The following is an 11115-nucleotide window of genomic DNA, read 5'->3' as shown; positions in this document are numbered from 1 at the left end:
TTATTTACAATAGCCAAGAAATGGAAACAGTAGATGAAATGATAAAGAGGAAGTAGTATATATGTATAATGGAATATTTTTATTCAGCTATAAAAAAAGAATGAAATCTTGCCATTTCAAGACATGGATGGCACTAGAGAGTATAATGCTGAGTGAAATAAGTCAGTCAGAGAAAGACAAATACTGCATGATTTCACTCACATATGGAATTTAAAAAACAAAAACCAAAAGAACAAAGGGAAAAAAAAGATAGAGAACCAAGAAACAGACTCTCAATCATAGGGAACAAATTGATGGTTACCTGAGGGGAGGTGGAGGGGGATGGATGAAACTGGTGATGGGGATTAAGGAGTACACTTGTGATGAGCACAGTGTATTGTATGGAATTGTTGTGTCGCTATATTATATACCTGAAACAGATATTACACTGTATGTCATCTAACTGGAATTCAAACAAAAATTTATCTGCTCTCCAGGCCTGGGCCTAGTCTGGCAGTCTCCATCTCTGCCATCCCTCCCCATGCACCCTGCCAACTCTTGTTCCACTTCCTACCACAGACCCCACCTCTGCCCCCTATGGTGATGGGGGCCTAGATCAAGGGTTCAAGGAGGCACAGAGTGGAAAGGGTAGTTGGGGTATGGAAGCAAGAGGGGATCAACCACCCCTGAGGCTTTTGGGGAAGGGATGGGTGAATGGTACCAGTGGTAGAAGGGTCTGTGGAAGCACCTAAGTGACCTCCCTCATGGGCAGGCAGCATGGAGTCTTGTGGGGTCACCTGACCCCTGTGGCATCAAGGTGAGATGTGTGGCCTCACTGCCCTGACTTGTCCAACTCAGGTACCTGGTGCAACTAGAAAGTGTAGAGGTTTAAAATAATAATTTAAGGAGTGCATAGGTGGCTTAGTGGATTAAGCAGCAGACTCTGTATTTCAGCTCTGGTCATGACCTCAGAGTCCTGGGATCAAGCCTCAGAGTGGCTCCATGCTCAATAGGCAGTCTGCCTGAGGATTCTCTCTGCCCTCTCTCTGCCCCTCCCTCCACCTCTCCCTCCATTTGCTCTTTCTCTCTCAGGTAAATAAATAAACCAAAGAAAAAAACAAAAATAAAATTTAATATTTTTTTAAAAAGAATAAATGAGTGAATAAATGCATAATTTCAGACTAAGATACTGATAGTTCTAATCTGCTGTTTATAGGTTGGACTGGAGTGATGAAAATAGGACCTCAGTATCCAAAAATGTTATCAAATAATTAATATGAATTTTAAGCTTTACTTAGCATAACTGCACAATTTTGTAAATGTTGTTGATTTCCCCCTGTAATTTTAAAATGCAAAGAAATGCTAAGTTTGAGGGGGGAATGGTAGCATTCATTAATTCATTCGTTCATGTGTTCAACAAATATGAATTGAACATCTAACAGATTTTAAGATGCAAAACTTTAAACTGTTTTCCTCAAGGGCTCACAATTTTCTATATGCTCAAAACAAAACAGAAAAGGAAAAGAAAAAAAAAAAAAAACATAGTCAACCTATACAAGAATTTAGACCAAAATAATTAGATGACTAAGAGGACCAAATTTCAAGACCAGCCTAAGCTAGTTTATTGTTCTTTTTTCTTACTAAGATGCCTTATATCATGAACTTGTCATCAGGTTAGGAAAACTTCTAAAATTAATTACATTATCATATTCGCTCAAATCTGAATTCTTAAATAATATAGGCAGTGTCTCCTTTTTCTACACCGTTGTATTTTCAAATCTGTCAGAGTTCCTATTTCCTAGAAGTATTTGAAAAACATTTATTGAATGTAAAGAGTGGATGAGTGAATGAATTATGCTCTCAGCATCATAAATTTTAAGACATAAATGTCTATTCTGTGACTCTGTGCTCAAACAAATTATACTATTCAAGTAATAGGGAAGAAATTAGGAGATACAGGGGAAAAAGTAATGCATTAGAAAATAAATAGGAATGTGTATTATGTGTATTAAAGCAACAATGCAATTCTGGAAATTCCCTTGGTCTCTGTCTGGATTCTACAGTCCTGCTTTACATGACTTGAACTCATAGGTAAAATTGTCCTACTATAAGATAATTTGGTACCATGAAATATCATAATGACAAAGTTTAAATAATCTTTCATACAATGACTCCTGCTCTTTAACAGTTTGAAAGAATGTCACAAAAGATTTGTGAGACCAATCTCCTCTCACCTTCAGCTGAAGGGTAAGGACTAGGTAGAGAGATGACATATCTTATGAGCATTTGAAAATTATACAAATATAATTGGCTTCTCAAAGCCAACTGTTATCAATACAAAAACAGATACATATCTGAAGTTTTCTCTTCATGTAAGTAAATGTACAAAATTATAAGATTTAAAAGTTTACATTTGAGTCACCCAAAAATGTTCTTTAAAGATAAGGGTCAAACTCAGAATTTATGGGTCAGGAAAAGAACTTTATTTCCTTAAATGCATTGCTCTAATGGTATGTTAACTTCCACTTCCAAGTATATAATGTTACCATAGTTAATATCACATAATTATATCTTAATTTTAGCTCTTGAAATACAAAACTATTAAAATATTACTTATAAGTACTCTACTAGCTAGTACATTTTCCTTATTTACTGCTTTATTAGAATGTATTATGTATATATATATGTTCATATCTAGATTTAATTTATTTTTAAGCCTCTGAGCAATGCAGCCTAATATTCACTACTTCCCTAGAAATTGAATGTATTTGGTGATTGCAGACATAAGCACACTTGTAGCAGACCTTCAGCTGGTCTGATAAATGGTACAGTGTTTTTTTTTTTTTTTTTCAAATCAGCTGGGACAAGTCAGGTGACAAATGATTTCCATTAGCTTCAGCAGAATGGAAACAAAACAGATCAATACAAATGATTTGCAGCAAGTTTAGATCATAAATTTCCTTTTGCCCTCGTACATCATTTTAATATAGAAGTTTTTTTCTCTTCATAGCAGAGAAAAAAAAATCATTAGAGAATTGAAAATTCTAGTTACAGCAAACTGTCCCTGATTTAAGATGAGACCATTTTAATGCACTATTAATTTTATACAATGGTACATAACAATATTATTTAAAATATGACAAACAATAAAAATGTTAATGAACCATATTTCAAAAAATTAATTTCACCTGTAAATTGTGTAAAAACCATAAAATGCTTAAGTATACAAAGTTAGCTTTGTTGTTTCTGTTTTAATTTAAGGTCTTTATTGATTAAACTTTTGCCTTTAGTTATATTTCTTAAACATTTTCTTTATAATTATTTTTAGTAGGAAAAAGTATTTTCACTCCCTTGTTTCATATTCAAAAGATGTGTTTTAGCTTCATGCACTATGTTACAGTAAGTGTAGGAAAGAAGGAAAAGAGGGGAAAAGGAGGAAGGAAGAGAAAGGAAAAGAAAACAAAAAAATTTGTTTAAGATTTTTATTTATTTATTTATTCATGAGTAACAGAGAGGAGAGAGAGGAGAGAGAGCAGGCTCCATGTAGGGAGCCCAACACAGACTCGATCCCGGGTCTCCAGGATCATGACCTGGACCGAAGGTGGCAGTAAACCGCGGAGCCACTCAGGCTGCCCAGAAAACAAATTTTTAAAAAGCAAATTAGAGTTACTCTTCCTTTTGCCTGAATGATTCAAAAATAGTGAGCTTTCTTACACAGATGTGGAGGAATTTACAAAGACTCATAGGACCACACCCAATAGCTACCCAGGGATTCCTGGTATCTAATAGAATATTTATTTATATGACTTTGTGGATCCATAAAAAGATGAGCATAAAACTGTCAGTCATGCTATATGCATCAAGAGCATCCATTCTGAATAATGCTCTGCTATACTCAAGGAAAATGTATGAAGACATTTACTACACCCAGAGGACTCCCCCACCGCTCTAATGAGCAAGTCTTTTTTTGCCTGAGCACAAAAGATGTTCAGCCCTCACCATCACCTGAGAAATAGCAGAGGAGAGTGGTCGGGATGCATGGTCCTGCTCTAGCTGACATCTGTTGACGCATGGATGAGGGCAATGTGGCAGTGACCCTGCTTTTTATAGCCTTCCTCATAAGTCAGTTAACCTTTCTCAAGGTTATAAGAAATTTCTTTGTAATTTAAATCACAAGGATACAGCACAAGAAGAAGATCAATTTGGGTGGGATGGCAACAGATAGGAGAAGCAAGCAGATAGTATACTTACTTTCATGATCTAAATAACTTCAAGTCCCAACCTTTATTTTGGAGTGGGGAAAGCTGGGGAGAACATAGGAACAAGTCCAGAATGTTTCCATGACCCCAAGTTGAGATCTTAGATGAATGCTTCAAATTTTGCCTAATTTTTCTTGGTAGTCTGAAATAATTTCTCCAGATTTTTATTGTAGTTTGTAGAGAAAGCTCCAGACCTGGTCTGAAAGCCTAGGTTCCAATCCTGATTCTTTTCTTTGTTCTGTGCATGTTCTGCAGAAATTACTTAAATAGTCTGATATTTATTTCCTAATCTGTTAAGTGGGGAAAATATTATCCACACTCACTAAACCTTAATGCCCATAAGCATCTGATGTCCAGCCTATCCTAATGAGTCCAAAGTGCCCATACAGCAGTATAACGTAATGCTAAGGAGTTTGGAGTCTAGAGGCAGACTGCCTGGATTCTAATCCAGTTTTGCAATCTACCAGCTTTTTTAACTTGGGCAAGCTATTTAATCTTTCTGTGACTCTGTTTCTTGAACTGTGAAATAGAGAAATAATCATATGTACCAAATGGGATTGAGGTAAGGATTAAGGAAATTAATATAGCAAACTGCTTATAACAGCACCTGGATCATATTAACTTTTAATTATTAGTAATATCGTTGTTATTATTTTACTTATTGGTATTATTATCATCATCATTATGACCATATGTGTACAAATATAGCAAAGACAATTTGAATAGGAGTTGAAGATTTTGGAAGAAGGAACTAGAGCCTTAGAAGTCATATTAGAAAAAGTGTTTTGCAAGAAAAAATGTAGTACAATCCATAAATCTGACATTTATGAAGTAATGAGGAACCTGTCTGAGTGCTCACCTAGCTCACCCAATTCCAAAGCTACATAGGTCATGGATCATAAATAGTAGTGGAAAATTCATTCAGCACACAAGTCTCATGGTTATTTTACCTCATCAGTCAAGACTGACACTAATCAAAGCTATTGCAAAATAAGCAGGAGTTTCATTCCATTGGCTGATTCAAGCTTCTTATATTCTAAGCGAATATTTTTTAATGAAATATAACATATATAGAGAAAAGTTTACAAATCACAAGTGAGCAGATTGCTGAATTTTCACAAAATGAACAAATCCATGTAAGCAGCACCTAGATCGAGAAGTGATATATTATCAGCAAAACAAAACTACAACAATTTTAGAGGGTGCCTGGGTGACTTGGTTGATTAAGCATCTGACTCTTGATCTCAGCTCAGGTCTTGATCTCAGGGTTGTGAGTTCAAACGTAGAATTGGGCTCCACACCAGGTGTGGAGCCTACTTAATAAAAGAAAACGGAAAACAAAAACAAGCAAACAAACAAAAAAATACCTTGCAGTTTTAATTCATTCTTGTCAGTCTTATAAAATTTCCCTCTGTACCACCAAATACAACTGCTTATTTATCCATTCTACTGCTGATGCACATTTAGGGTTTTGTTACTTTGTTACTATTACTACTTATTATTATAAATAGTGCTTCTATGAATATTTTTGTAAGTGCATTTTGGTGAATGTAAGTGTTCATGTTCATGTTCATGTTTGTTCATTACATCCCCAGGAGTGGAATTTCTGGGTCATTGGCTCCATACATATTTGGCTGTGGTTGATAATGTCAAAGATGGTTACAAATCTGTTGTTCATATTTACATACCCCCCAAAAATTGTAGGATAATTTAAATTACTTTATATATTTGCCAAACATTAATATTAGCATTCTAATTTGGGGGCCCCTGGATGACTCAGTTATCTGGAGGAAATGCATATTCTCTATTGTGAAATACCTACTTGAATTCTTTGTCCATTTATTATATTACATTGGTAGACTTTCCTTGTTAATTTTAAGATAACCAAGTGCTATGCTAAATACAGGAATTGTAAACAACTACTCTAAATATGTGGCTTGATTTGTTCTTCGGAATGAGAACACTTGCTTTGCTGTGGAGCCAGCAGTCCATGCAGACCATCCAAAGCACCCCCTCCACAGTCTTTATCAGCCCCTTTTTGCAAATCCTCAATCTGAGATCAGTCACATATTTCTCTTTATACTTTCACTTGGAATTTCAAGTGAGTTAGAAAAAAGTAACAACATGTAAATTGAAGCTAAGGCAAACGGACAATTCTTGGTCTGTACTTAGGTAATAAAGCCTTCAGTATTCTGCTAGTTTTTTAGTTTTATGTTTTCTATACAATGTTGAAGGTTGTAGATAGTGAAGTAAGTCAGGGGAAAAGCTACAGATATTGAAAAGGAAGAAACAAAATTTCACTTTGCAAAATAACATGACTGACTTTGTACAAAATTCAAAAGAATACATAAGTAAGTTTCAAATTAATATGACTTTATAAGATCATAGATAAAAGTAAAGAAACATGCATTGCATTAGTCTACTGCAATAACAAACTTGAAAATTAAATATTAAAAAGAACAGGTAAAATTTCAAATACAAAATATCTAGGAATTAATCAAATGAAAGTAACATACCATCTCTTTGGACAAACTATGAGATACTATTTAGAGAAATTTAAAAGTAAGTTTATGAAGAGCAATGCTAAGTCCAGAATTGGAAGTCTTATTTTTATTTTTATTTTTTTAAGATTTTATTTATTAATGAGAGAGAGAGACAGAGACAGAGGCAGAGACGCAGGTGGAGGGAGAAGCAGGCTCCATGCAGGGAGCCCAACATGGGACTCGATCCGGTGGCTCCAATATCAGGCCCTGGGTGAAGGTGACACTAAACCTCTGAGCTCGGGCTGCCCTGGAAGTCTTATTTTTAAGAGATGTCAGTTTCACCAAAATTAATATTATAGTTCAAATTATAATAGATTTTTAAAACCTTATCAAGATTATTTATAAAAATTGAGGTCAAAAAGATTCCCTTGAGGAAGAAAAACATGGCAAGACTTGTTCTACAGTTCTTCATTCATCATATACAGTTCTACAGTTCTTCCATATAAAGTACAGTATTTAGCTTAGTGTGGTTAGTCATGGTTGGAAAGACAGACAGATAGGCCAATGAAATCAAATTCAGATACCTAAAAGAGACCATACAGACATCTAATTTAACAGAATGGGAACATCACTGAGACGTGGAAAATCACAATCTTTTTAGTACATATAATGAGACAATTGGATGTCCTTATCTGAAAAAAAGGAAAGTTGAACCCCAACTCACATGATTCAAAAATAATATCCATGTGGACATAGAACAAAATACAAAAAACAAAACACTTAACGACCTGAAAGTTAATATGGAGAGTTAATATTTATGACTTCAAGGTATATCAATATTCTAAACAACACAAAAATAACTAATCATAAAATTCATCAAAATCAACATTTGGTCATAAAATTTGATCACAGTAAAGTGAGCTAAAGTCAGAAAACATATTTTAAATATCTTACAAATAAAGACTTATAACCAAAAAAATATAAAGAATTACAAATAAATAAGAAGAATATAAGCAGACCCTCCCAAAATGCAAGAGATTTGAATAAAGAAAAAATTTGAATGTGTAATCAACAATTGAAAAGCAGTTCGATTTCTTTAGTCATCAAGGAAAAGCAACTTAAAGGTCTAACAAATTGTACCCAAAAGAAGGGATAAAATTAAATTCCAGGTGTTAGTGTGAATGTAGAGAAACTCAACCGTTACTTTGAGGGAATGTAAATGGATAAAACTGCTTTGGAAAGCAGTTTGATATTATTTAGCAATTTAAAGACATGCAAAACTCAGCAATTCTCCTCCTAGGTATATATATATACAGCAGCAATGTATTCATACGTGAACTCAGAGACATGTGCAAGAATATTCATAGCAGCATTGATCATAAAATCCCTAAACTTGAAATTACCCAAATGCCCATTAGAAGGAAAACTGATATATAAACTGCAGTATATGCATATCCCGAAAATATTTTACAACAATCAAAAGAAAATAGAACTACAGATATACACAATAATATAATCTCTTAAGTATAATATTGAGCAAGGGAAACCAGACCTAAATTAATACATAATGTGTAATTCCATTCACATAATGCTCAAAAATAGAATCAAATTATTTCATTTAGGTATGTATCTTAGGTAGTAATACTACAAAGTGAAGGGGTGATTATCTTTAAATTGAGGATAGTGTTGCCTTTAGAAAAAAAAGAGCAGTTTGTGATTGAGATGGGACTTTCAGGCTCCTCATAACATTTTATTTCTTGACCTTGAGAGTGGTTATAGGTACATTTAACATAAAACAATTTTTATTTCTTGACCTTAAAAGTGGTTATAGGAATGCTTACTATATAATACATTCTCAGTTGTGCACTTAGATTTTATGCGTTTTTCTGCATATATTTTAATTACGTTTTAAAAGAGTTTAAAACTGCTGTCAACATCTCATTTCCTTTATGTTGTATTTTCATCTTTTCCTTCATCAACCTCTGCCAATTAATTTTATTTAAAACTAGGAGAAAAGTTAATTAAAGGAACAGGGAAAAGAATGAAATCCATTAAAGAGGTGCTGTGGAAACTCCATATGGGAAGGGAAATGTCATGACAAATACTCACTGCTGCTTCAGTTGAGGGAGGTCATGTTTAACTAGCCTTCTGGAATTATTTGAAAATATTACATCCATAATAGATGATAGAAATTCAATGATGTAGTACCCTTGTATTTTTCTTCAGGCAAATAGCCATGTTACACATGAGAAATTAATGACTATGGTAACAAGTTAAATAAGTTAGAAATAGTGCTGGATAGAAAACTGACAGTAGCATTCTTTTTACTCAGTCTAAAGCCATAAAACCCTTCTTTCTCCAATGTCTTTTTCTTGAGTAAACTAATAATAAGAGTCCAGCCATCATGTTGGAGCTGCTGAAACCTTGAGGATTAAAGGAATGAATCAAGGAAGCCAAGATTCATTTAAACTTCTACCCCCAGGGCCACCCCATTCAAAACATATGCTGATCTCTCTCAATCTCTGTCTGTTTCACATATATGCACACAAACGCATGCACACACACCCATTTTTCTCTCCTTATCTTCTTTATTCATTTCTTTCTTTTTGAATCATATTTTTTCCATCTCCCTGCCTACAGGCAGAGTGGGGGGAGAACACTCCAGAAGAGAGAATTACTTGACAGTTATTTAGCAATTCCGCTCCTATAGTCTCAAGATTCTAGGAGTAAGGATTGTGAATATACATTTAACTTGTTTCTGAAATTTAGAGACAGGCATAATTTGGATGAGAAAAAAATTTACTGAAATTTTTACTGAAATTTCAGTAAATTTTTTTCATTGTTTTATGTTATAATAGTAATTCTCTTACAAGAGGAATATGAGGGAGGTATGTCAGCCTCCATTTAAGCATATTGCTTTAATAAAGAACAGGAATAAATGATTTAGCAATTATCTAAGCCATTTAGACAAGCACATTTTAAAGACACCATGTTAATTAATTAATTGAATTTAAATAAACTAAAAATAATAAATAAATGAAGACAATGTAGAAATCAGTTTAGCCAGTGTTGTTGGGTTTAGTGGTCTGTTAGAATCACACATCCTCACTTTAGTTTTACTTCTATGACTGGTTTCTGGGATCTGTTTGTTAGAGCTTAAACACACACACACATGCACACCTATATTCACAAACATATACTACCAAAAAGTCCCAAATATACTAATTTTGACACAATGTATCAGGCTGATATTAAGGATAAACCCTCACATAAGAACTGACTTTCTATACGCATTTTGAATGAAACCATATTGGAAGCACTGACATAAGTTTTGCCCATAACTTGCTTAGGACATTAGATTCATAATCATAATTTTTCATTGTTAATAATCAACTGAAGGAAAAATTTCTATATCAATGAACATAAATATCAAAACCCAAATTAATCAGTGGTTTTCTGTGTATATTATCATGTATGGAAAATGCAGGTATGTCACTTCTAGGAATACTATCAACCAAGGTTGGGTTTGTTGCCTGTATTGTGTGCACCATTTATCATATTTCACTACTAATGTCTATCTGATTTTCATTGCCTCCTCATGCCAGTATTGCCCCATGGTACATTCTATGATGATGGAAATAATCTACATTTGTGCTATTCAATAGGTTAGCTACTAGCCACATGTGGCTATTAAGCATTTGAAATATGGGTAGTGCCAATTGGAATATATTGTAATGTAAACTACAAATCACATTTTAAAAGTTTAAAATATCTCATTGCTTTTTTTTTTTTACAAAGAATGCATTTTAAGATGATAATATTTTGGATACATTGAGCTAAATAAAATATATTGTTAAAATTAATTTCACCCATTTTTTCTTTTTTTTTTTTTTAAGTGGTGACTAGGAACTTTAAAATTACATGTGTGGTAGCATTTGTGGCTGTTTTGTGTTTCTAGTGAGTTGAGTCCTTTTAGTTTTCAGTTAGCAATAATCATGCCTCAGATAAACCTCACTGGCTATGATTACTGCCACTGTGCAAAGCTTAAGATGAGCTCGTTTAAAATGTCTGTCAAAAAAAATTCTATATGTTGTATTTCTTAATACCATTGTTCTAAGATTCACATTTTTTAAAATATCTTATTCATTTATTCATGAGAGACATAGAGAGAGGCAGAGACACAGACATAGAATAAGCAGGCTCCATGCAGGGAGATTGATGCGGGACTCGATCCTAGGACTCTAGGATCATGCCCTGGGCCAAAGGCAGGTGCTAAACCGCTGAGCCACCCAGGGATCCCCAAGATTCACATTTTTAATTGTTATATTGTATTAAATAGATACTGACATATCTCATAATCAATAACAATCATAATTTATTTAGGACCTCCTGTC

The 11115-nt window shown here is 33.9% G+C and overlaps 1 non-coding gene across 1 annotated transcript; it reads right to left on the bottom strand.

Moving 5' to 3' along the window:
• Positions 1 to 10619: 10619 nt before the first annotated feature.
• LOC119874891 lies at positions 10620 to 10766 on the bottom strand. The gene has a single exon (XR_005358712.1). It is a non-coding gene; the product is annotated as a U4 spliceosomal RNA (small nuclear RNA).
• Positions 10767 to 11115: the final 349 nt, after the last annotated feature.

This window comes from Canis lupus, chromosome 4 (genome assembly GCF_011100685.1).
Source record: "Canis lupus familiaris isolate Mischka breed German Shepherd chromosome 4, alternate assembly UU_Cfam_GSD_1.0, whole genome shotgun sequence".
In the NCBI taxonomy this organism is placed as follows: Eukaryota; Metazoa; Chordata; class Mammalia; order Carnivora; family Canidae; genus Canis; species Canis lupus.
Note: the sequence above shows the minus strand (reverse complement) of the source record. Positions and strands in the feature narration are given on the sequence as shown.